The following is a 6,088-nucleotide window of genomic DNA, read 5'->3' on the forward strand; positions in this document are numbered from 1 at the left end:
TCCTCCCTCCCCCTCCTCCCACCATAGATTTAGTTGATAGTATAGATAGGTAGAATGTAGGTTTTTTTAATAGTATAGATAGGTAGAATTTTGTAGAATGTACACAGAATGTAAGTGGTTACTAGAACTAGTTCATTTATAGTAAGTGCTTAATAGAACTAGTTTATTTAGTAAGTGGTTAATAGAACTAGTTTATTTAATAAGTACTTAATAGAACTAGCTTATTTAGAAAATGTTTAATAGAACTAGTTTAGAGAGAAAGAACTATATTGGCAAATTTAGTTATGCTAGGATATATATAAGATATTTTGAAATGTTTTTGTTCATATTTTCAACCATTGAAATGCAATGGCCATCAACCATTGAAATGCAATGACCATCAAGTTTGAATGCAAATAGGATATGTGCTTGCCCAAGTGGCCATGTTTGCAGTGAACACCTCCGAGTGGCCTATGTTTTGTCGGAGTGTTGTTTAATTTCCACTTTGGCAAATTTTAGGCGCTCGATATGTCATTTTTTAGCAAAGGTCATGCCAGATTTTTTTCATGAATTTTGGCATGACTTGTGCTAGAATATGTAGGAAATATCGAGTGGCCCGAATTTTCTACAAAGATAATTAAACGATATTTCGGGTTGAATAATAATGATCTTATTTAGTTTTTGTAGTACATATATGTAATTTTAGAAGTTTAATCTTTGAATTACGATGTGCTAGAAGGAAATGCTGTCCGACGACGATAGTCTCTCAGAGTGCGACTGGTGCGGCGATGACCGGGGTCTGTGCAACATGCCTCACCTGGTAGAAGGTCGACGCTTCAGTATTAAACTCCAAGAGACCTTCGATGTTGAAACGGTACGCAACGATGATAAGTGTTTGTTCGTAATTAAGCAGGACTTCTCCTTTTTCAATGTGTAATGTTCGTCTTTTACAATTCGACTAGCTTACCCCATGCCATGCAAGACGCTATGTCTTAGAGAGGATGGATTTTGAAGATCATAAAGTATGGAAACAAAGATAGTTCACCTGAGGACCCATCATGGTATAGATTTTAATGTAAATCTATACAATTCTGTGAGCGTATCCCATTTTGGTTGCCTGAATTGGGAAGCACTTTGCAAGATGTATGATTTTCATGAGGGTATGCTTGTCACCTTGGATCTTGGTGATCCTGACATTGACGAAGATAATATGGACATTTGTGTCCGTGTTGATACGCTTCCAATTCTACCGCTATGTGAGTTTCTCAAACATAGTTATTAAGTAATTTATATTGTTTATTTCAAAATAGTTGACATCTTATTTCCATTGATAGCTTATTTTCATTCTTCAAAAAATGTACGGAAGATGATAGATAGAACCTACTACACTGATGGCGCAAAATTAACTTATCAGGAGAAAGATCGTCTTATCTAATTTATTATTGATGTTGAGAATTACAATATCAATTATCAACCTCCTGCACATTATGGTCAATATGTGCCACTAGTGCACGTGTTGAACTACGGTAACAACTATGGAGATGGCATGGTAAGATTTTTTACTATTATGACATCCATGCATCTTGGACTAGCTTGGTTGCTGCATCATGTCTAATTTTCATTTAAATTTGAATGGAGGAATTTTCAAAGCCTCAGAATCCTTTTAAAAAATGATCAAGATAAAACTGTTTCAAATAAGTCCAAGAAAATGTTCCTGTTATCCTCTGGAAATACTGGCAAGAGGTAAAATCCAAACCAATATCTTTGGTGTCTCAGAAACATTTATTTTGGGCCTTTGAGTTAAATCAATAGCTATTTGAATTGGATTCATATCTAATAGTAAATAAATATAGGTCCAATAATTCTGAAATATTTTGTGGAGCTTTGGTTTAATTCTTTTAGCTTCCAAAAATATTTTCATAAGCAACAAAATTGAATTGGTTTTGAAACCAAATTCAAAACAAACCTGCAAAATAGAAAACAGAACAGAATTAGAAAAGAACAGGAAAGGACAGAAACCTTACCTGTCCAGCCCAGCCGGCCCAGCATTGTAGCTGGCCCAGCCCAGCCGCCGCACCGTCTTCAACCACCTACAGGCGTGTGTTTTGCGCGCGCGCACGTGCTGCGGCCACCTCCTCTCTCCCTGCCTACCTGGACCTCCCTCGCGTCGCCACACACCTCCCTGGTCTCTCTCTCTCTCACTCTCCTCGTGCTCCTCCCCTTCCTCTGTCTTGCTCTCTCACGCACACTCGAACGCGGCCGTCGCCACCGACGACGATCACCGTGGCCACCGTCCACCCTACCCCTCTCCGTACCGTCCAACGGCTCCGCCCCGACGCCCTCTTCCTCATCGCCAAGCCACGTGAGGCCGGGAGCCCCGCGCCGTCGTCCTCGCCTTCATCTTCTTACACGGGATCTGATGACAACCGCCGACGATTCGACGCCGTCCGGCCTCCCTCGAGCTTGCCGACCACCTCTACGAGCCCGCTGTGAGCTCACTGTCCGTTTCCCATCTAACTCCGTCGTCGTCTGCACCCGTTAGCTAGCCCACCATTGGTGCCATACTCTGGCCGCCGCCACGAGCTCGGTTCCGGATAACTCCGGCCACCCCGAGCCCTCCCGTTGCTTTCTTTGGATGCGTGTGGGCATGGGCTACCTTCTGGTTCCCTCTGCGCGTCGATCCGTCGCCTCTGGCGCAACTCCGATGGACCCCCACCATCGGCTGTGGTCGTCGCTGGCTAATCTTCGGCGGCTGACGTGGCCTAATTAGTTTATGCACTAATGACCCCACCTGGTCACTGACAGTGGGCCCCAGGCTCTAAGTTATAGTTAAGATTAGTTTTAACCTTAACTAACCGCGGAGACACTGACTAATGGGTCCCACGTGTCAATGTTTGACCCTAGCCGCCCAGTTGACTTGCTGATGTCGTGCTGATGCAATGCTGACATCATCAATGTTTTTTGGATATTTAATAAATCAGAAATGATTTATGAAATCCAGAAAATTTCCCAAACTTCTAAAAATCATAGAAAATCAACCGTAACTCCAAATGAAAAGATTTATATATGAAAAATTATCAGAAAAATCAAATCTATCCATTGGTACTGGTTTCATGCATGTTAAAGCAACTTAACCTTGCTGTATAGCTCAAAACATGTTAATGCACTTTGGCAGTTCATAGTTTGAATTTGAATTTGAACCTTTGGTTCAAATCAACTCAAACCCTTCTGCTTCTAGCTGCATTAGCTCAAACCACATCATGTTGCCATGTCACATTCATGCATCATATTATTGCATTGCATTGATTGTGTTCCTTCTCTGTTTGTCGGTGTTGTTCCCTCTTAGTAGGCGTGGTTCTCACGATGAGATCGATGACACTGATGAAGAGCTATACTATCTTCAGAAGTGCCAAGTAAGCAAAACCCCCTTGTTCATTCCGATAAAATCCCACTCTCTCGCTCCTGCTCTCTTTTACTGCATTAGGACAACAACGATTCAACTGTTACCTGCTGCGGCAGTTGAACCCCTTTCCTCTGTATGACCTGTCATTGCCATAGTAAATAGATGAAACCCACTAGCATGAGTGGGAGTTTTTTGAGCCCTGATATGCCTACTCATTCATGCTTGTTTGTCATGCCTGCTACTGCTTAGAGTTGAGTCAGGTCTGATCGGGGATGAATTGGAATGGTGATGAACATGTCCTACTGTCTGTGAGCTAAGTGTGTGAACATGATTTGGTAAAGGTAGCGGTGAGAGGCCATGTAGGAGTACATGGTGGGTTGTCTCGTTGAAACCGTCCTCAGGAACTGAGTTCTTTGTTTGTGATCCATAAACAGTTACTACCACACATTGGGTTCCGGTAACTCGACCCATCTCGGCTTATTAATCGCCTCGATCTCTGTCCAGGAGTTGCAACTAGTTTCTGGTGTTTGTAGGATATGTGTTGGGGGCCATGTGTAGCGCTGACCCTAGGGGTGGGCTATGATGCGGTAGAGACACGAGGCACGGTGTACCGAGACGCCCGTTTGGTGCCTCAGGAACCCTGCTCTCATCGTTTGGGGCCGTGAGCGAAACCCCGGCCGGATCTCCTTGCAGATGGAACCCGAATAGGCGATAAACCTGGACTAGAGACTTGTGTGGTTAGTCAGGTCGTGGCCGACTCCCTCGCCAGGCTTCCGCTTGAAAGTTGCTGAGATACACGACGTGTACATGGTGGTAAGTGGCGAGAGCGTGTGTGAAGAAGTACACCCCTGCAGGGTTATAAATGATCTATTTGAATAGCCGCGTTCACGGTAAAGGACTTTTGGGTTGCCTATACAGTTCATAGACAAGTGGAAGTGGGTACTCTAAAATGCGCAAGATAAGCGGGAGTGCTATGGATGGTGTTCTCGTAGGGAAACTAGAGCGGATCCCTAGTGGTGTATTGATATGGTGAATATGTGGACTCGTGTGCACCACCTCAAAATAGTTACTTGCAGTCGTAGTTCAGGATAGCCACCGAGTCAAAGCTGGCTTGCTGCAGTTAAACTTCACCACCCCCTTTGTTTATACTGATGCATATGTAGCTAGTTCTGATGTAAGTCTTGCTGGGTACATTTGTACTCACGTTTGCTTAATTTATGTTTTGCAGAGAGACTTCAGTCTCACTAGTAGTTCCGCGTGGACTCCGACGTTTAGCTTGTTACCTCAGCTATGATCTTGTACCCTCAGCAGGGTCTTGTAGATAGTCAGGCTTCTCGGCCTTTTTCATTTATAATTGTTTGTACTCAGACATGTTATGCTTCCTCTTGTTGCTTGTATGCTCTGTATGTTGGGTCATGAGACCCATGTTTGTAATACTTGGCTCCTCGGAGCCTAATGAATAAATAGTTGAGTCATAGAGTTATGTTGTGATGCCATGTTGTATTTGCACATATTGAGCATATTGTGTGTATGTTATTGAAATGCTTGGTATGTGTGGGATCCGACAACCTAGTTGTTTATTCTTGGTAACCTCTCATATGGGGAAATGTCTCCTAGTGCTTCCACTGAGCCATGGTAGCTTGCTACTGCTCTGGAACACTTAGGCTGGCCGGCATGTGTCCTTCTTCGTTCTTGTGTCGGTCCCTTTGGGGAAATGTCATGCGGTGTCTACCGGAGTCCTGTTAGCCCAGCTGCTACAGCCCGGATTCACTCACTGATGACTGACACGTTCGTTGCTTGGTCATGTATGCCTGTCCCTGTAAGTTAGTGCCACTTTGGGTTTATGACTAGTCATGTCGGCCCGGGTTCTTTGTCATATGGATGCTAGCGGCACTATCATATACGTGAGCCAAAAGGCGCAAACGGTCCCGGGGTAGGTAAGGTGGCACCCGTGGGAATACCGTGCGTGAGGCCGCAAAGTGATATGATGTGTTACATGCTAGGTAAGTGTAACTTAGGATCGGGGTCCTGACAGCTTTGGTATCAGAGCTTGACTGCTTGTAGGATTACCAAGCCAAACTGGTCGAAGTTGAGTCTAGAAATGCTATAGTTATATAAGGGAATTGATTGTGGAAGGGAACATAAGGCTCCTTTTACTCCTTTACCTTATGTCCCTCTGATCCGAGTCACCCCAATACTACAAAAACGGCCATAGCTAATATGGACATTAATGGCGCACCATATATGTGATGCGCCACTGCTATATAGCAGTGGCGCACCAGATATGGGTGCGCCATTAGTGGCCATATTACTAATGGCGCACCTGGTGTGTGGTGCGCCATTACTAGTTTTGTCCTGGCCCCACACCCCTCCCCATACTTAGCAGTGGTGCACCAGGGGAAAGTGCGCCATTACTAGTTTTAACTAGTAAACTTGTAATTGCGCACCAGTAAGAGATGCGCCATTGCTATCTATACGTATGGCACACCTCCTACCAGTGCGCCATTGCTATCACCCCTTATCCCCTCGCTCTAGTCATGTTCTCTCCCCTCCCCTTCCTCCTGACACACCCACCCACCTCCCTCGACTTCGATCTAGATCAGGAAGCCCCGACCGCCCGCCTCTTCCTCTCCCTCCCGACCACGGAGAGCCCCCTCCCCCCTCCCTCACACTAGATCCAGGGCATGGAGCCGTGGTGAGGTCCTT

The sequence above is a fragment of the Triticum dicoccoides genome, chromosome 6A, assembly GCF_002162155.2.
Source record: "Triticum dicoccoides isolate Atlit2015 ecotype Zavitan chromosome 6A, WEW_v2.0, whole genome shotgun sequence".
Taxonomy (NCBI): Eukaryota; Viridiplantae; Streptophyta; class Magnoliopsida; order Poales; family Poaceae; genus Triticum; species Triticum dicoccoides.